At 45.8% G+C, this 21,349-nt stretch overlaps 1 protein-coding gene across 2 annotated transcripts in view; it reads left to right on the top strand.

The window, feature by feature from the left end:
• GNE (glucosamine (UDP-N-acetyl)-2-epimerase/N-acetylmannosamine kinase) overlaps positions 1-21,349 on the top strand; it is a 120,231-nt gene that overhangs the window by 37,715 nt on the left and 61,167 nt on the right. The window contains exon 1 of one of the 2 annotated variants that reach the window (XM_082243072.1): positions 9,399-9,555. The exons of the other annotated variant lie outside the window; for it this stretch is intronic. The gene's annotated coding sequence lies outside the window, so the exon portion shown is untranslated. Of the gene's footprint in view, positions 1-9,398; positions 9,556-21,349 lie in introns of those variants that run through there. 2 annotated transcript variants of the gene reach the window in all.

Below are 21,349 nucleotides of genomic sequence, written 5' to 3'. Positions count from 1 at the left end.
ACTTGGTGAGCTGATGGTTGAAAAACCTGCATTTTTCAAGAAGAGGACCTGCCTTCTGGAACCTCATCTTGAACGGACAGGGTCCAAAACGGCAATACCACTTGGTACAATGTTCAGTCCCACCCAGCACTAAAGGACCAAACTGAAGCTGAATGGCCCAGTGTGCAAGGGGCCTAACCCAAGTACATATGTAAAATGAAATACAATGTAGCAGCTGCCGACATTATATAGTTTAGTTTTTAATACCAACTTCCAGACTGGCAATGTACCCGTACATCGCTGAACTTCGGCGGGTATACTGGGAAGCTGCCTGAAGCTGCAGGCACCACACCGGTACAGTTTATTAGAGCCAGCGGTTGGCTTTCTTGTAAACGCAATCCTAGCGGCTAACTAGCCGCTGGATTGCTTTTACAAGTAGTGGGATGGGACACCTACTCCCATCACCATCTGCAGCTTGCTTGGGCTATCTCGTCCCACTGGTCGTAAAGTCAAACAAAACCAGGATCGGCTTTGATCGGCTCTATGCTATGGTAACCCGGAAGCGATGACCTAACATCACTTCCGGTTTACCCGGATGTCAATGGTGTGATTTGTAAAAAATCAAAAGCATTTGAAACACCGATCTTGGTGTTTTGAATGCTTTTAAGGGCAGAGGAGCGATTTGGTGTCTTATAGACCCCAGATCTCTCCATAAAGAGTACCTGTCACATGCCTATTGCTGTCTCAAGGAATGTAAATATAATATATATATTTACTTATATATAATAATAATAATAATATATATATTTAATAATAATAATATATATATATATATATTTTTTTTTTAATTATTCATATGTTTAATTTATTTTCCTTTTTTTTTATCACTTTTATTGCTGTCACAAGGAATGTAAACATCTTTGTGACAGCAATAGGCAGTGACAGGTACTCTTTATGGAGAGATCTGGGGTCTATAAGACACCAAATCCCTCCTCTGCCGTTAAAAGCATTCAAAACACCAAGATCTGTGTTTTCAAATGCTTTTGATTTTTTACAAATCACACCATTGACATCCGGGTAAACCGGAAGTAATGTTATATATATAAAGTGCCCCCCACTTCCCATGCTCGTGCTTGTGGCTCGGTCCCGCACACGAACAAACAGCGATTGTTCCACAAATGTGAGGTATCACTGCAAACGTCAGATCATGGGCAGTGATTCTAGCCCTAGACCTTCTCTGTAAATCTAAAGCGGTAACCTGTAAAGGCTTTTAAAATCATTGCCTATGGATAGTAAAGTTTACATCATTTGTCGGCGTTGCATGGGCGTGCACAATTTTAAAGCGTGACATCTTTGGTATACATTTACTCGGCATAACATCATCTTTTAGTGCCGGTTCACAATTCTGCGATGCGGGAACTCTGCGAATATACAGCGTGTTCCCACATCGCATCCGCACCCCTGGCAGTTCACTCTGCCATATGCGATACGCTGGGGGTGTCAATTAAAAGGTAGCGACACCCCCAGATCAGATCGCATATCGCAGTGCGATCTGAAAGTTCGCATAGAATCGATCGCACAAGTGTGAACCACCATGGGGACCAAAAAAAGGGTCCTGTGCCTGTTTTAGTGCGATTGCGGTGCGAATTCAGCCATACAAACCTTATGGCTGAATTTGCACCGCACAGAGATCGCAGGTAATTTTAGGAGCAGTGTGTTCCAAATTACATGCGATCTCTGTGATCGCACAAATGTGAACCGGCACTTATATTATATAAAAACATTGGGTTATGTATGGTGTGTTCTTGCATTGAAGTTCAGAAAAGTGTTTTTCTTTTTAAATAACGTTTGAAAAACCGCTATGCAAATACTGTGTGACATAAAAAATTGTAAAACCCACCAATTTGTTCTCTAGGGCCTCTGCTTTAAAAAAAAAAAAAAAACACATATCATGTTCTTAGTAATTTTTTGGCAAAAAATACTAAATGTTATATGTAAACAAAAAGGCCTGGCCTGGAGGTGGATACAGACAGTCCATGGTTTAGTCATCACATGCAGGAAGCAACTGCTGCCATACTTGTATGAAAATTAGTCATTTGATCAACAAAAAAGTGAAATTTTATTTTCATGGTTCCTTACAAACCACTGAAAAGGACATTGTAATTGCTGGCGCTTGAGGAAACGTATTATAAGCACATGATCCCAAGTAGCCGATACTTCAAAGGCAATGTTAAATCCTTTCTAAGTATACGGGTGAGGAAAGGTCCTGTGACCATTTTCAGACAAGCTCACTTAAATGCTACAGAGGATTTCCTGAGAGACTTTCTTGATAACATTATTATGAATTAGGTCTGAGGACTTTAAAATGTATTGATAGAAAATTCATGTCGTAGCTTTGTCATAATCTGATGACCAACAGCACTGACAAGCTTTGAACAAAAACTCCAAAGAAAGGTATGTTACACTGAAAATAAGCCACGCTGCCCCAAAGCACCCCCAATGTTGAGGGCGGGTGGCCTGGTATGGTACGCTTGCTCATCCCCCCCTCTCCTGACCTGCTGAGCTGCATGCCTGGATAAGGGTCTGGTTTGGATCTGGGGGGGGGGACCCCACACCGTTTTTTTTATTTTAGTGTGGGGTTCCCCTTAAAATCCATACCAGACCTGAAGGGTCTGGTATGGATTGGGGCCCCCACATTGTTTTTTTCACCATATTTTTTATTGCCGCCAATATTTTTTTTTTTTTAATTTGAAAATTTTAATTTTTTTGTGTAGTTTTCAGGCTTTTTTTTTTTTGGGCGTTTTTTCTGGTGTTTTTTGCAGGTGTTTGGAGGCAGGCATTGACATCTAACCAAAATCACTTGTAATCTGCCAAAAAAGAGGCTCATGTACTTTTTTGAACTTCAGGTGTTTAGCTTCAGGCAACAAAACGCTCATATGTGAGCAGGGGCCATTAAAATCAATCAGATTTTGCTTGTTGGGCGCTTTGGAACTTTAGAGATAAGCGTTATACAAGCTGAAAAATGCTCAGGTGTGAACAGGACCTCAGTGCTGACAGCTGGTGATTAATTGGTTGCTAAGGATGCTGGGGCCACCCTGCTCCTTAGCAACCAGCTATTCTTCAAATAGAATTCAGATCAGTCAATCGATTTTTGACCGATTCAGTTTCTAATCCTTCCAAAAATTTGAAATCCATTAGAAAACTAATGTAGAAAGTCAGTATCCATTTTTCATTCAATTTTCTAACAAAAAAAGCGTGACGGAACAGATGAAGAAAACGGAACGCGTGTGTGAAAGAGGCCTAATACATGTGCAAAACCGCCTGGAAAAGAAACACTTCAAAATCACCAGGAATGCTCTTCTCGAGTGTGATTGCAGGCTTCTGAACCAACAGACGGTTATATTTAGGTGGTATTGAACCCAATTATGTAAATTGTGCTGACAGGCAGGGTTTTTATGACAGAAGAGACCTTATCATAAAGATACCTTCCCGGCTGTCAGCAGTCATGTGCAGCCCAGTGTAAATGCTTGGTACCCAATCTGTGCCGCGGTAATGTGACTCCTGTGCACATGCCCAGGAGTGACACCATTGTGACTCAGCCATTCAAGAGGCCGAACAGATGGAACCAGGAACGAAGACCGGGTGAAAACGGAAGCGCCTAAGAACTGACTTTGCAGCGCTGGAGGGTATTCTTCAACAGGTAAGGCTGTCATAATGTGTGATGAATACTAGCACATTTAAAGGGGTAGAAAAAAAAAATTCTTTCTGCAAATGAATACCTAATGTGCTAGTATGCACATTATGAAAGACCTACCTGAAATTGAAGCTCTCCAGTGGCGCACTGTCACTGCTGACAGAGCTTCCATCTCATCTTCACCCAGTCTTCCCTATGGGTTCGCAGGTAACTGCTGTTTAATTGGCTGAGCGCCGATGACATCATGGCTGCGGCATGGCTCTCTCATTGGCCCGCCGTTCATTGAGAGCGCATGCGCCAGTGACATCACTGGCGATGCTAAAGTAAATATCTTTTAAACAGTTTACGTTTAGGAGATGTTTACTGTACCCTCAGGTAAGCCTTATTATATGCTTACCTGCAGGTATAAATAAAAAAAAAAACTATCACCTTAAGGCATAAACCACCCCGGGACACTCTTTTCTTCTTTCTTAGGGGACGTTTACCAAGACTAACCACTTGCCGTCAGAGCAGATCCACCGTGACCAAGCAGCAGCTACAGGTTTAGCAACATTCCAGCTTGCTTCTGGGTTTTCCTGCTGACCTGTGCTGGGGTTGGGACACGGTGACATTTTGTCAGCAGGTCCTAGCCAATGATTTATGGCTGAGACGCTGCTGGATGGCTGTGTCCAGTCACAGCACAAAGTCCTATATAAACACACAGGGCTCTGTACAAAGGGAATCGATCTGGCTGTTTCTTCTATCTGCAAAGCAGGGAGAAAAAAAAAGCAAGATCTTGTTAGTAGAAGCAATATGCATTACACTTGTTAGGCACACCCTTAACCCCTTAATTGCCCCTAGATGTTACCACTTCCCAGCCAGTGTCTTTAGTACAGTGTCAGTGTTCAGTATTGTCACTGATCACTGTATTAGTGTCACTATTGATGTCAGTGAGTATACCTCCCAGTGAGGGTCTGTTAGCACCAAATTGTCCGCCACACTATCACAGTCCCAATATAATTTGCTGATCACCGCCATTAGAATATAGTGTCATGGCTAAGTAAATTCCAGTATATATATATATATATATATATATATACACAGGGCTCAAAATTTCAAGCCATGAGCTACTAGCCAGGTCTTAAGAGTTACTCGCCACTTGTTGCCCCACCCAAACCCCACCCTGCTCCGCCCCTAAACACGCCCTCTACATTGCAGAGCGCCCACAGCATGTCCCCTTAAATTGCAGAGCGCCCACAGCATGTCCCCTTACATTGCAGAGCGCCCACAGCATGTCCCCTTACATTGCAGAGCGCCCACAGCATGTCCCCTTAAATTGCAGAGCTCCCACAGCATGTCCCCTTACATTGCAGAGCGCCCACAGCATGTCCCCTTACATTGCAGAGCGCCCACAGCATGTCCCCTTAAATTGCAGAGCGCCCACAGCATGTCCCCTTACATTGCAGAGTGCCCACAGCATGTCCCCTTACATTGCAGAGCACCCACAGCATGTCTCCTTAAATTGCAGAGCGCCCACAGCATGTCCCCTTACATTGCAGAGCGCCCACAGCATGTCCCCTTACATTGCAGAGCGCCCACAGCATGTCCCCTTAAATTGCAGAGCGCCCACAGCATGTCCCCTTACATTGCAGAGCGCCCACAGCATGTCCCCTTACATTGCAGAGCACCCACAGCATGTCCCCTTACATTGCAGAGCACCCACAGCATTTCCCCTTAAATTGCAGAGCGCCCGCAGCATGTCCCCTTAAATTGCAGAGCGCTCGCAGCATGTCCCCTTTCATTGCAGAGCGATCACAGCATGTCCCCTTAAATTGCAGAGCGCCCACAGCATGTCCCCTTAAATTGCAGAGCGATCACAGCATGTCCCCTTAAATTGCAGAGCGATCACAGCATGTCCCCTTTCATTGCAGAGCGATCGCAGCATGTCCCCTTAAATTGCAGAGCGCTCACAGCATGACCCCTTACATTGCAGAGCGCCCGCAGCATGTCACCTTAAATTGCAGAGCGCCCACAGCATGTCCCCTTACATTGCAGAGCGCCCACAGCATGTCCCCTTACATTGCAGAGCGATCATCACAGCATGTCCCCTTTCATTGCACAGTGCCCACAGCATGTCCCCTTTCATTGCAGAGCGCCCACAGCATGTCCCCTTTCATTGCACAGTGCCCATAGCATGTCCCCTTTCATTGCACAGTGCCCACAGCATGACCCCTTTCATTGCAGAGTGCCCACAGCACGTCCCCTTAATTGCAGAGCGATCATCACAGCATGTCCCCTTAATTGCAGAGCGATCATCACAGCGTGCACTTACCTGCAGCAGGCGGCTTCTCATCAATCCTGTGCGTCCTCCGTGTCTCCCGAGTCCTCCTCCTCGGCCAGTTACAATCGTTCGCCTTTTGGCCAATCAGGAAACACCTGCCTCCTGATTGGTCAGTAGGAGGATCAGGAGGAGGATCCCTGTGACAGTAGCGAATACTCATTCGCTATTGTCATACAATGGGTGGGCTAAGGACGCAGTGCTCTGCTCCTAGAGCCCATCCTTTTCTAAAAAAAAGTGAAAGTAATCGCCGGCTGCTGTTAATGGCGGCGGCGGCAGGCACAGCTCGCCATCCTCAAAATTCCACTCGCAAAATGCTAGTAGGCGAGTGGAATTTTTGAGGGCTGTATATATATATATACTGTATATCATAATTTGTAAATGCTGTAACTTTTGCACAAACCAAATAATACACACTTTTTTTTTTGTTTTGTTTGGTTTTTTTTTTACCAAAGATATGTAGCAGAATACATTTTGACCTAAATGCATGAAGAAATATATATTTTTTAATTGGATATGTTTTATAACAGAAAGCAGAAAATATTTATTTTTTTTTCTTTTTTCTTTTAATAATAATAATAAAAATAATAAAAAACACAGTTGTAATGAAATAACACCAAAAGAACCATTATTTATTTGTCATTTGGGTATAGTGTTTCATGACTAAGCAATTGCCAGTTAAAGTAGCGCAGTACTGAATAGCAAAAAATGACCTGGTCATGAAGGGGGGAATTCTTCCCGAGATCAAGCGGTTAACCACTTGCTGACCGCATTATAGCCGAATGACGGCTACAGCATTGCCGGCTAGTTCTGGGAGGTCATCATATGGCGGCCTCCTGGGATCACATCCCCCGCTGTGTGCCCACACTGTTGATCATGGATGTAAACAGAAGCCCATATCGGCACTCCTTTCCTCACACTGACAGCATAAGGACAGGGGAAGAGAGCCAATAACTGGCTTGTGTAAAAATGGTCATGTACACTGGTAATCAGAGCATTGATTTTTAGTCACCTGATTAGAGTCAGAGGCTCTAATAGGCTTCAGCAAAGGGTGGACCCGGGGCGCAGAGCAGTGCACCCCGAGCCCACCCATTGTGTGACAATAGCGAATGAAAATTCGCTATTGTCACATGGATCCTTCTCCTGGCCAATCAGGAAGCGGGTCCGATACACGCTTCCTGATTGGCCGAAAGGCAAACCCCATGCCATTGGCCGAGGAGGAGGTGGGAAGACTGAGGACTCAAGGAGACGCCGGGGGACTGAAGAGAAGCCGCCGCTACAGGTAAGTGCACTGGTCTCGGGGGGGGGGGGGGGCTTGGCACACTGTTCACTCTGCATGGAAAGGGGGCACGCTGGCATCTCTGCATTGAAAGGGGGCACGCTGGCATCTCTGCATTGAAAGGGGGCACGCTGGCATCTCTGCATTGAAATGGGACACGCTGGCATCTCTGCATTGAAAGGGGGCACGCTGGCATCTCTGCATTGAAAGGGGGCACGCTGGCATCTCTGCATTGAAAGGGGGAGCGGTGATCTCTGTGCATTGAAAGGGGGCACGCTGGCATCTGTGCATTGAAAGGGGGCACGCTGGTCTCTGTGCATTGAAAGGGGGCACGCTGGTCTCTGTGCATTGAAAGGGGGCACGCTGGTCTCTGTGCATTGAAAGGGGGCACGCTGGTCTCTGTGCATTGAAAGGGGGCACGCTGGTCTCTGTGCATTGAAAGGGGGCACGCTGGTCTCTGTGCATTGAAAGGGGGCATGCTGGTCTCTGTGCATTGAAAGGGGGCACGCTGGAATCTCTGCATTGAAAGGGGGCACGCTGGCATCTCTGCATTGAAAGGGGGCACGCTGGTCTCTGTGCATTGAAAGGGGGCACGCTGGAATCTCTGCATTGAAAGGGGGCACGCTGGCATCTCTGCATTGAAAGGGGGCACGGTGATCTCTGCTTTGAAAGGGGCCACGCTGATCTCTGTGCATTGAAAGGGGGCATGCTGGTCACTGCATTGAAAGGGGGCACGCTGGTCTCTGTGCATTGAAAGGGGGCACGCTGGTCTCTGTGCATTGAAAGGGGGCACGCTGGTCTCTGTGCATTGAAAGGGGGCACGCTATGTCTTAATTACTGAAGGCCCCTTTCACACTTTTGCAACCTCAAAGTCACACAATTTTTTACAGCGTTTTTTGCCGCAAAGCAATGCCTATTACATTTTTCTGTTTGCGCCCCCCCCCCCCCCCCAAAAAAAATTTTGAACACCAGCTGCCACTGGTCCTGATTATCAGTACAGTGCCTACCTGTGCTGCCAATTAGTGCCTGCCAGTGCTGCCTATCAGTGTCCATTAGTGCTGCCCATCAGTGCCTCCTTATCAGTGCCCACCGGTCCTGCCTCATCAGTGCCGCCTCATCAATGCCCATCAGTGTAGCCTCATCAGTGCCCATCAATGCCACCTCATCAGTGCACATTGGTGCAGCCTCATCAGTGCCCATCACTGCTGCCTCATCTGTGCCCATCGGGGTAGCCTCATCAGTGCCTCCTCATCAGCGTCGCCTCATCTGTGCCCATTGTTGCCACCTCATCAGTGCAGCCCCATCAGTGCCCATCGGTGCTGCCTCATCAGTGCCGCCTCATCTGTGCCCATCTATGCCACCTCATTAGTGCCCATCGGTGCCGCCTCATCAGTGCCCATTGGTGCCACCTCATCAGTGCTGCCTCATTAGTGCCCATCGGTGCAGCCTCATAAGTGCCACCTCTTCAGCACACATCAGTAAAGGAGAAAAATACACGTTTGCTAAATTTTAAAAAACTATGAAAACTTTTGTTTTTTTTTTCCAAAAATTTCCGGTCTATATTCGTTTATTTGGCAAAAACTAAAAACCCAGTGGTGAATAAATACCACCAAAAGAAAAATATTTGTGTGAAAAAAATGATAAACAATATTATTTGGGTACAGTGTTGCATGACCGTGCAATTGTTCTTCAAAGTGCGACAACGCTGAAACTAGGTCTGGGAAGTAAGGGGGTGAAAGTGGCCAGTATTGAAGGGGTTAAATAAAGGCACTAGGACAAGCTAAGGGTGTAATGTATAGGAAGGTGAGCTTTTTATGGACTGTTGTCGTGCAGAACCCTGTGTACAGGTTATTTGATTAGACGCGCAGGAGAGGGAGCGCTGACAGAGATAACTCTTTGTTCTGTGCAGGGTTCATGGCACTGGGAGCTGATATCAAATATTTGGCTACACGTCCATCCGTGTCCGTCTATCAGCCTCACTGCTTATGAACACATCTCTCTTCACAAGGCCCCGCCTACTATGTCCTAAGCTCGAAGCTATTGGAGGAGGGCTGCCTATAGCTCCCCCACTCTCGGCTCGTGCTTGTGTTGGGTATGAGTATGCGAGTTCTGGCCACGCCCCGCTTCTGCTTCTCCGGCCTAACAGTGCAAAAGCACGAGCTTGCCGCAACCCTCCTTCGTGCCCGCGCTTAGCCTGGCATCTCCAGCGTGGCAAGGGCCCCAGGTTTCCCTGTGTGTGAAGCGGCAGGAGCCCGGAAGAGGGGACGGCGCCGTGTGTGTAATAAGGTGACCGTATGTTTCTTGTTACTGCCATACTGGGCCCCCTGTTTCCCTCCCTGCCTCCTCTTCTTCCAGTGCTCCTCTCTGCTCGGTCATTCTCTACTCCTGGTTTTTTAACTCTTAAGTTTGCAATGAGCTATTAGCTGTTGGCAGCATATGAATTAACCATTTGCTTACTGGGCACATATACCCCCTTTCTTGCCCAGGCCAGCTTTTAGTGCGGTCACACTTTGAACGACATTTGCGCGGTCATGCTACACTGTACCCATATGGCATTTTTATCATTTTCTTCACACAGGTAGAACTTTATTTTGGTGTATTTAATCACCACTGGCTTTTTTATTTTTCGCTAAACAAAGAAAACAGACCGAATATTTTGAAAAAACAAAAAATGTTTTAATAGTTTCTTGAAAAATTTAGCAAACCGGTAATTTTTCTCATACGTTGATCAGGCTGCAATGATGAAGCTGCACTAATAGGTGGCACTGATGAGGCTGCACTAAAAAGGTGACACTGATGAGGCTGCACTAAAAAGGTGACACTGATGAGGCTGTACTAATAAGGTGACACTGATGAGGCTGCACTAAAAAGGTGACACTGATGAGGCTGTACTAATAAGGTGACACTGATGAGGCTGCACTAAAAAGGTGACACCGATGAGGCTGCACTAATAAGGTGACACTGATGAGGCTGCAATAAAAGGTGGCACTGATGAGGCTGCACTAATAAGGTGACACTGATGAGGCTGCAATAAAAGGTGACACTGATGAGGCTGCACTAAAAAGGTGACACTGATGAGGCTGCACTAAAAAGGTGACACTGATGAGGCTGTACTAATAAGGTGACACTGATGAGGCTGCACTAAAAAGGTGACACCGATGAGGCTGCACTAATAAGGTGGCACTGATGAGGCTGCACTAATAAGGTGGCACTGATGAGGCTGCACTAATAAGGCAGCAATGATAGGTGGCACTGATAATGCTGCACTAATAGGTGGCACTGATGAGGCTGCACTAAAAAGGCAGCAAGGATAGGTGGCACTGATGAGGCTGCACTAAAAAGGCAGCAAGGATAGGTGGCACTGATGAGGCTGCACTAAAAAGGCAGCAAGGATAGGTGGCACTGATGAGGCTGCACTAAAAAGGCAGCAAGGATAGGTGGCACTGATGAGGCTGCACTTAAAAGGCAGCAAGGATAGGTGGCACTGATGAGGCTGCACTAAAAAGGCAGCAAGGATAGGTGGCACTGATAAGGCTGCACTAATAAGGTGGCAATGATAGGTGGCACTAATGAGGCTGCACTAAAAGGTGGCACTGATAAGGCTGCACTAATAAGGTGACACTGATGAGGCTGTACTAATAAGGTGACACTGATGAGGCTGTACTAATAAGGTGACACTGATGATGCTGCACTAAAAAGGTGGCACTGATGAGGCTGTACTAATAAGGTGACACTGATGAGGCTGCACTAATAAGGTGGCACTGATGAGGCTGCACTAATAAGGCAGCAATGATAGGTGGCACTGATAATGCTGCACTAATAGGTGGCACTGATGAGGCTGCACTAAAAAGGCGGCAAGGATAGGTGGCACTGATGAGGCTACACTAATAAGGCGGCAATGATAGGTGGCACTGATGGACACTGATAGGCAGCACTGATTGGCAACACTAATAGGTGGCACTGGTTAGGAGCACTGGTGGTCGCTGTGTAGGACCAATGTCCCTTTTACAGAAGCCAGTAATCTACTTTGTTTTTTTTTTTTACTCCGCGCTGTCCGCACAAGGAAAGAAAAAAAGCTGATTACCGACTTCTGTTTACATCATGTGATCAGCTGTTATTGGCTGACAGCTGATCACCTGGTAAAGGGCCGTGATCGGCCCTTTACTTCCATTTGTGATCAGTCGAGTCAGCGATCACCGAGCGCGCCGCAGGGGGCGAGTGGGCAGCATGAGCACGGGAGGACATCCATGTACGCCCTCTAAGAATTTTTTTTTTTTTTTAAATCAGAAGCTAAGTTTATTAACCACTTTACCACCGGAGGATTTTGCTGTCTTACGTCTGGTCCACTTTTTGCGATTCGGCACTGTGCGATTTTAACTGACAATTGCGAGGTCATGCAACGCCGTACCCAAACAAAATTTATGTCCTTTTTTTCCCCAAAAGAACTTTCTTTTGGTGGTATTTGATCACCTGTGCGATTTTTACTTTTTGCACTATAAACAAAAAAAGAGCGACAATTTTGAAAAAATACCAATATTTTTCACATTTTTTATATGAAATCCCCCCCCCCCCCCAAAAAAAATGTAAAAATAATTTTTTTTATCATTTTAGGCCAATTTGTTTTCTGCTACATATTTTTGGTAAAAAAAATCGCAATAAGCGTATTTTGATTGGTTTGCGCAAAAGTTATTGCGTTTACTAACTAAGGGAAAGATTCTGGTGTTATTTTGGCTACACGCCATTACTCGTTTTTTTTAACGAGTAATGGCGGCGATCTGCGATTTTTTTTTTTTTTTTTTTTTTTTTGCGGGACTGCGACATTGTGGCGGACAGATCGGACCCTTGACTGACATTTTTGACACTTTTGGGGGTACCAGTGACATTATTACAGTAATCAGTGCTATACATATGCACTGTTACTGTAAAAATGACAGGGAAGGGGTTAATTTTATTGGTCAAGGAGGGGTTAATGTATGCCTGGTGCTTACTGACGTGTGTGGAGGGAGGTGACTGAGTGACACAGGGACAGATCACAGGTTCAGCTATGCTAACAATGAATGTAACCCTTTAATGCCAACGCCTCCCAGCCCTTTAAGAGGTTTCAAATGTCAGGAGGTTGGCATTGGGGTCATATGACCGCTGTGATTGGCTGTCATTGCAGTCACCTGATGAAGAAAGCTGCAGATCGGGGAGTTACTGATCCCTGCCGGCTACCAAACTGGAAACGTTTACAGAGTGCGCTCTCAGCACAGTAAGTAGTTTACATAGGGATGCATATATGCACCTGCCAGGCATTAAGGTCTTGCCCACAGAGAGGCTGCCTAAATGTCGTAATGTCGATGCAGAGGAGTTAACCACCTCAGTACTATCATAAGTGTATATACAGTCTCTGCTTGAGGTGGGTATACCAGGACCATGGCTGCAGCTACATCTATGATCCCAGTACCAATATTTCTAGTTAATTTTTATTAACCACTTGCCGCAAAATCACGTACCTATACCTCATTTGGCTTCAGGTGGTTGTAACCAAGTGATGCCTGATCACCCTGGTACCGTTTTTTTTTTTTTGAGCGGACAGTTGGCTCTTTTGTAATAACAACCAGAGCGGCTAAGCAGCCACTCAAATGTTATTACAAGCACTAGGAGGGGACATCCCCGCCACCTGATGTGCCTCGCCTGGGCTCTCCTGTCCCACCGGGAGACCAGAGCAACCAGCAGGGAAGTCCACCAGCTGGCCAGAGACCCGAAGAAAGCAGAGATCAGCTATTTAGTAATACCTAACGCAACGAAATCACATCGCACAGATGTGAACCAGGCCTTAGGTAGCACATTTATGGCCTTTTCATACCTATGAGCATCAGGTTATGTATTTATTTTGTTGCTTTTGTCTGGCTGGGTAGATTTCCCCTTCCTTTTAGTCATGGAGAAGCAACAGGAAATGAGAGAAAATCTCTCCAAAGTGTCAGTGTTAACAACATCCCAAATGTAGATTTCAAACGCAGTGCAATTGCCTGCATTGGGTTGCATGGGTCAGTAGTACCATGTAATCCAGTTGCTGTGCACTTTCTAAAGTAGGAATCTGCAACAACGTTTGTTAAAATCCCTGCAGTTGTCATTGATCGCCCATAGGGAAGTGTGTGTGTGTGTGTTTTATTTGTTTCTTGCAACAAAAGTGGAGTTTTTCAGGAATGCTGCAGTCTAAATACAATAAGCACAAGAATGTGTTTCTAAATGGCTGTGCAGTAAAAAACAAAGGTTGCTTTTGGGTTTAATACTGCTTTAAAAAAAAAAAAACCAAATCCATATATTTTCATCTTGTTTGTATGGCTGCGCTTTTTTTATTCAACAAGCTATCAACGATAACTTATTTAAAAATCTCTGTATGCTGTTGAATACTCCATAGCTTGTGTGAAAGGAAATTTGTCATTAGAGCAACAGTGAGCCTGCCATTACTGACCTGTCCTTTGAAAATGGGGTTATAGCTGACTTAGGCCCTGTACACACCTGAGCGTTTTTCAGCTGGTAAAATGCTCATCTCTAAAGTTTCCAAAACGCCCAACAAGCAAATTCCTATTCATTTCAATGACCCCTTTTCACATATGAGCGCTTTGTCGCCTGAAGCTCAAAAAAGTACATGAGCTTCTTTTTTGTCAGATTACAAGCGTTTTTGTTAGATGTCAATGCCTGCCTCCAAACGCCTGAAAAAATGCCCAAAAACGATACACTCATGAATGGAGCCTTAGTGATGTCAATGCTTTGTGTGTCACTTGGCTGGAATAATTATGCAGGTTAACAGTTCTGACTTGCCTGCGACTTTCTTGATTGGAATGTTTGTCCAACTTTCCTGATCTACTTGTTTGATCAGTGATGCAATATGAAACTACAGTCTAGTCTTATTAGGCACAGCATGTTCAGCTCTGCTTTTTAGCTGTACACTTGCACTGTGGACTGACTTAGCAATCATGTTTAGTTCAACACAATTGAATAATAGCATGTATTGAGACCATTTTTGTTATAGTAAGACCAGAAGCTTCCACTTTGAAACTTGCACAATGTTTGTTGACTTAAGGGGAGCAGAGTGCCTTAGCATGAATAGAGTAGTCCATTTTTAATATGTCAAACATAGTACCTGTACACACAGGGAGGATATGATCAGGCAAAGCAGCAGGTAAACTTTATTCCTATCCCCAGCAGCATGTGCCGTCCTTTTAATCTATCTCTTGTCACTTGATTCTGTCCTGGGGAGTGAAGAAAGTGCATTTTGGAGCAGACTGTCTTCTTATCTCTGTGTGACAGCTCTGAGGCAGGCACAAATGTTGTCACGTGGGTTTAGTCATATGCTACTCAGAAGTATCCCATACATCTGGAAGTGATGATTATTTCCATAGCTCCCGATGGCTGAATAGAGCTGCTGTGGAGCAAAAGAGAGGTGGGTATTTGCTGCTTGGGGACCAGGTTTAAAGCCTAATAAACATTTTTTTGCATTGAAACATGTTGTTCTGGTGCCATTTATTAAAGCGGAGTTCTGGCCTCGGGGGTCAATTTGAGCTAAAAATACCCCCGGGACAGTCAGGGCTAGTACATTCCATAATGGATAGCCTCTGAACTGTCCTGGGTCACACTTACCTGTAAGAAGAAATACTTACCTTGAAAATTTCTTCTCCAGCGCTACCATCTCAGGTGTGGGCAGCTGAAGCCGCAGCATCCCTCTTCGTGTCCTCTTCCGTGATTTCGGAGTCCCACAATGCACTGCACCGGCCCCGCTCGTCACATCCAGTGCAGGTACGGCATCCCTGCACAGCTTCTGGGCATGCCCAGAAGCTGTTAAGCAGTGAATGCTGTGCCTGCACCGGAAGTGACGAGCGGGGCCGGTGCAGGCGCATTGATTCCTGGGAGCGATGACGCTCAGCTCCCAGGAGTCATCGCAAACCGGAAGTGATGCCGCGCCCGCAGAGGGAGGAAGTGGAAGAAAGGTGAGTATATTTTCTTCTATAATAAGGTAAGTGACCAAAATAACAAAATCGTCACTATCTATTTCTCTTTCAGGTTCCCCTTAGCAAGCGGATGGCCCAAAATCGATCTCATCGATTTTGTGGCCGGAACTCCGCTTTAATGGCACACATTGGCAATGAATTGCAGTGTGCTACGCATTGCATGATAATGTATTCCGTTACCAAAAAATGTGTGTATTTTCTTGTTTTTAAAAAATTAATGATGTGATTTTAAAGCCTAAACATTTTTATACCCTAATGTTTAAGCATTAGGATCCCCCTTCACCCTCTCTTAAGCTTCATGTACACTAGCCTACAGTGGTAGCTACTAACCTTGAGTTTGGGAGCTTTTGGCATTTTTTCGCCAGAGCTCCTAAACTCAATTCCTTAAAAGCCTGTGGTGTCAATCTACACATAGGCCTTTAGCAGAGTTTAGGAGCTGCCGAGTTTAGGTGAGCTTCAAGCTCCCTCTCCTGAACGCGGAAGAATTACGTTCAGGATAGTAACGTTTTGGTGGCCAGGGGAAACGCAATGAAATTGAAATGAAGCCTTACGCTTACCTGAGCCCTTATTTGATCCAGCGCTGTGCCCGTCTGCAGCTCTTCTCTCCCTTACTTCCTGGTCTTGGGGTTTGCTGAGGCAGGTGAAGCCAATGGCTGTCAATCAAAGCCAGTGACATTGGGACAGGGCCAAGTCCCAATGTCTATATCTATAGACACAGACAGCTCAGGGAGTGAGCCCCCTTAATTCCCCCCATTGAAAGCGGCTTCCTGTGAGGGCACTCTGTGGAGGAAAGGAGCCAGAAACACCGGTGTGGGACCTGGGAAGATGCGGTTCGGAGCTGCTCTGTGCAATTCCATTTTGCAGTGAACCTATTTGTTGTGTTTTTTTTTTATTTTGAAAAAAAGCATTTACAACCACTTCAATGCATGTGCACCACAACAGTGTGAACCCAGCCTTACTGGTAACCTGTTACTTTGCCCTGCAAACCAAAGGACAGGTTGAATTTAAAGCCCAACTCCAGGCAATTTTTTTGTTTTTTTTCTCATGCAGTGGGGTTGTACCTGCACTGCATGGGTTAACTGCTCATTTTGTCTAGGTATGAACACTGAGCCTATACCCACCTGATCTGTCAATCCTCTGGAAAATGACGCTCCCCGGTGTTCAGCGGTGGACTGTTTCTGGCATATTTATGTCTAGAGCTGGTCTATGGGCCTGAAGACATCAAGAGTAGTCCACCGCTGCAGGGTGTTTGCTGTGCAGCCCTCTTCACTTAAATGGGTCAAAGTACTACCTGCAGCAGGTAGTTTTTGGCAGCCATGGCATGTGAATACCCCCTTACGACTGTCTTTGCAGCTTGGGGTGGGGTGAGGACAATTAAAACAACTGTAAACTAGGCCAAACAGTGTGAGACTTGTATGGTATAGCAAACTGCGACTGCCCCTTAGTCTCCAAAGGGTTGCTCTGAATTACTCTCTGCTGCCAGGAAGACAAAAAAGAGTTAAAGCGGAGTTCCGGCCACAAAATCAACATAATCATTAAAACAAATGGATAGTTACGATTTTTTTTTTTTTGTTTACTTACCTTGCTATTGAAGAAAAATATACTCACCTTTCTTCCACTTCCTCCCTCTGCGGCCGCGGCCCGCGCTGTCACTTCCTCTTTGCATTGATTCCTGGGAGCTGAACGTCATCGCTCCCAGGAATCATTGTGCCTGCACCGGCCCCACTCGTCACTTCCGGTGCAGCGCCTCATTCCCTGCTAAACAGCTTCTGGGCATGCCCAGAAGCTGTGGAGGGATGACGCGCCGCACCGGAAGTGACGAGCGGGGCCGGTGCAGGCGCATTATGGGAGAAGAGGACGCAGAAGAGGACGCGCTGGCTTCAGCTGCCCACATCCGAGATGGCAACGCTGGAAAAGAAATTTTCAAGGTAAGTATTTCTTCTAAAAGGTAAGTGCCACCCGGGACAGTACAGAGGCTATCCATTGTGGATTGTACTAGCCCTGACTGTCCCGGGGGTATTTTTAGTGAATTTCAACCCCGTGGCCGGAACTCCGCTTTAAACTTGCAGGGATAGTGTCTTCTCTTTTCTCCCTGATTCTCTCATCAACAGCCAGTAAACTTCAGCACTGTAAGGCAGGTCATAAATCAGTTTTCTTTCTTTATGCCGAGGGTGGAAGGAAAGAAAATTGCTCAACTTCCCCCATCAACACGGACTGTGTTAATCCCTCCCGCAGTCCTTGCTCAACCTGATGAATTTCGATCCATGTATGGCCAGCTTAAAACTTCTGCCAGCCTACCCCTCTACTAAACCAAGACATATAATCAAGGCTGGAAATGTACATATGTTATGTAATTAAAGAAAGTGATATGTAATTTTTGAGACCAGGAGAGGGGGAGAATTTCCAATAAGGAGGTGACTGCTGTGGGCTTTACCAAAATGGCGGCCTCCAGCAAGAAGAAACAGGAACTGTACTGGAGGAAGTTATTAAAGGATAAGTCAACCCTTAAACTAAAATCCCTGCATCCCTCCACATTCTAACACTAACCTATCTAGCTCTATCTAACTCAGATGAGTATTAGGGGAGCTGCTGCACACAGAAGGCTTTTTATCTTAATGCATAGAATACATTAAGATAAAAAAAAAACTTCTGCCTTTAGAACCACTTTAATTATACGTTATAATATTTCATCAGTTTGCACTATTAAAGTGCATTCAAATGAGAGTAGATCTAAACCCTAACTGGTCTTGTCTATGGAGTCTATGCACCATACATCAGCGGTTCCATCTGGGGGTAGATCTATTTCCTACGGCTTGTCTAGTCTCAGAGGAATGGCACCCAGGCTCTGCACTGGATACACTATGGATGGCTTGTAATGGGACCCTGCACAGATCTATATTGCTGTGTAGACTGGTTGGGTGCTATAGAAGTCCAGAACAGTGATGGCCAGCTAGGGAGTCTAGTCCTTGAAGACCCTTGTGGCAATGTCTGCCGTGATGGGTTAAGACTGGACCCCCCAGGAGGTCCTGCAGCATGGAATGGTGAGTGCCCCGGTTTGGTCCCTGCTGGTACCCTTATCTCTCTCTATTGAGCGACTGCCTGTATGGGATAAAAAGGTCACAGCAGAGCAATTTACAGTACGATTCCTCATAGGACTACAGGTTGTAGCAAAAATTAACCACTTTACCGCTGCTCACTGGAGCTCTACTGTGGCAAAGTAGCTCCCGCTGTATTCAGACACAGCGGGAGTCGGGCCAGGGGAGGAGCGGTGGTGATTACCGCCGCTCTTCCCCGATCGTCGGGGAATCGAGTGTGGAGATTCGCCCGCTTGTGTAAACAAAGCGGGCGGATCTCCTAAGTGACAGGCAGGGTCAGATTGCAGGGTTCAGCATAGCTGAACCTGCGATCTGTCCCTGTGTCACTCAGTCCCCTCCCCCCACACATGTTGGTAAGCACCAGGCATACATTAACCCCTCCCTCTCCAATAAAAATTAACCCCTTCCCTGCCAGTGTAATTTTTACAGTAACAGTGCATATTTATAGCACTGATTACTGTAGTAATGTAACTGGTACCCCCAAAAATGTCAGTCAAGGGTCCGATGTCGCAGTCCCGCAAAAAAAAATCGCATATCGCCGCCATTACTCGTTAAAAAAAAACCCACCAAAAACGACAGAAATCTTTCCCTTAGTTAGTAAACGCAATAACTTTTGCGCAAACCAATCAAAATACGCTTATTGCGATTTTTTTTTTACCAAAAATATGTAGCAGAAAACAAATTGGCCTAAAATGATAAAAACATTTTGATTTTTACATTTTTTTGGCGGGGGGGGGGGGATTTCATATAGAAAAATGTGAAAAATATTGTTATTTTTTCAAAATTGTCGCTCTTTTTTTGTTTATAGCGCAAAAAGTAAAAATCGCACAGGTGATCAAATACCACCAAAAGAAAGCTCTGTTTGTGGGAAAAAAGGACGTCAATTTTGTTTGGGTACGGCGTTGCATGACTGCGCAATTGTCAGTTAAAGTCGCACAGCGCCGAATTGCAAAAAGTGGCCCAGACGTAAGACAGCAAAATCCTCCGGTGGTTAAAATAACCGCACAACTTTCTTGTTTGAACAGGGGGGAAAGGCAGGATTAGAAGGGGTCAAATATCCTGGGGTATATACAGCATGCTGGGGCTTTCTTAGTGGCATAGTGCCCTCGGCTGACTCGAACCTCTGTTCCCAGCAAGGTTCCTTGTGTATTTGTCAGCAGGCCATGTCTCATTGACGGCAGAATGAGGTGGTGAGGGGGCCCAAGTACCTTCTTTAGGTAGAGAGGCAACTATACATACCCCCCTGTGCAGTGTATCCTTTAGGCTGCATTCACATGTTAGCGTATTGATCGCGGACAGAATCGCCGCGATTCCGCCTGCGATCCGGAAATCATTGCAAATCGCGGGACGCCTGTGCGTTGCCCGTGATTTGCAATAGCACCCCAAACGCTGGGCGATGTTGCCGCGATTTCCGCCTGCCGAATCGCGGTAACATCGCGCAAAAAAAATCGCGGGACGCATTACGCTCCAAGAAGCTCTTGTACTTTTTCGGGCGTAATGCGTCCCGCAATTTTTTTTTGCGCAATGCTACCGCGATTTGGCAGGCGGAAATCGCTGCAACATCGCCCAGTGTTTGGGTTGCTATTGCAAATCACGGACAACGCACAGGCGTCCCGCGATTTGCAATGATTTCCGGATCACGGGCGGAATCGCGGCGACTCTGCCCGCGATCAATATCAATGTGAATGCAGCCTTAGGGTTCAGAGTGTTCCTGGCAGCACTGATTCCTTCTACCTATATAGTATTTTGGTTACTTCTGGGGCATCTTCATCCAATTCCTTTTGTGGCTTTCTGAAATATTTGTCAGCTTGGACCGCCTTGATCATAAGCAGAAGCTTTCCTTCCTCTTCTCCCCTCACCCTATTAACAGAGGAGGAACCAATGGGTAGGGGAAGACCAGAATGTTCCAGAAGAAGAAGACACAAAAGCATCCTCATCTGAGGACTATGGGTAAAGATCCATAAAGAAAATGACACACCTGTGAATTTTAGCTCCTGTATTCCCCACCCAAATCTTAACTTTGGAGGAAAAAAAACCTGGCAAACAGAAGGGTTTTTTATTGCAGAATAAACATACTGACAGGAATTTACTAAGATTGGAACAGATAGAATCTGAAGTATTTGTGTACGGGAATAAATTAGCTTCTAGCTTTTCAAAGCTTGCTTGGCCAAGCTGATTGGTTACTATGCACAGCTGCCCCAGAACTGATATATCAGTGTGACAAGTATGGCCTCGTGCACACTGGGCGTTATAATAAAGCCAGTAGCGTTGGCTGTAGAATGTGTTTTTCAGCGTTTTTTAACAAAATTATACTCCCGCAAAAGTTTATGGCTCAAAAACGCTGATAAACACAGAATAGCCGGGTTTTGATGATTTTTTTTTTTACAGCTTAAGCCCTTTCACCTCTTTTCACCCTTTCACATTTGTGCAACCTAAAAGGTAATTTTTTTTGCTGCGATTTTGCCTGGTCTTGAAGCAATGCCTGTGTAATCTTGAGGTCCATGGACCTCAAAACGCATCAAAGTCAGACCAAAGTAGTGTAGAGACTACTTTGAAGTCCCACAGATATGATTGGTACTCATTAAAAATCATGGAGTACTTCTTGCAGTCCCAAGTCGCACAGGTGTGAAAGGGGCCTAAAAAACTCCTCTAAAAGGTATCAGGACATTATCCCCCGGGACAATATCCCCCCGGAAAACATCCCCCCGGGACAATATCCCTCCGGACAATATCCCCCCGGACATTATCCCCAGACAATATCCCCCCGGAAAACATCCCCCTGGACTTAGGGTTAGAGGGGGGATATTGTCTAGGGGGATATTGTCTGGGGGGATGTTGTCCAGGGGGGATAATGTCCGGGGGGATATTGTCCGGGGGCATGTTGTCCTGGGGGGATATTGTCCGGGGGGATATTGTCCGGGGAGATGTTGTCCAGGGGGGATATTGTCTGGGGGGATATTGTCCTAGAATCAGAAAAACCCACTAGTTCTG

The sequence above is a fragment of the Pelophylax lessonae genome, assembly GCF_965119305.1.
Source record: "Pelophylax lessonae genome assembly, chromosome: 1".
Taxonomy (NCBI): domain Eukaryota; kingdom Metazoa; phylum Chordata; class Amphibia; order Anura; family Ranidae; genus Pelophylax; species Pelophylax lessonae.
The sequence above is the reverse complement of the archived record's forward strand: the minus strand, read 5'-3'. Positions and strand labels throughout refer to the sequence as shown.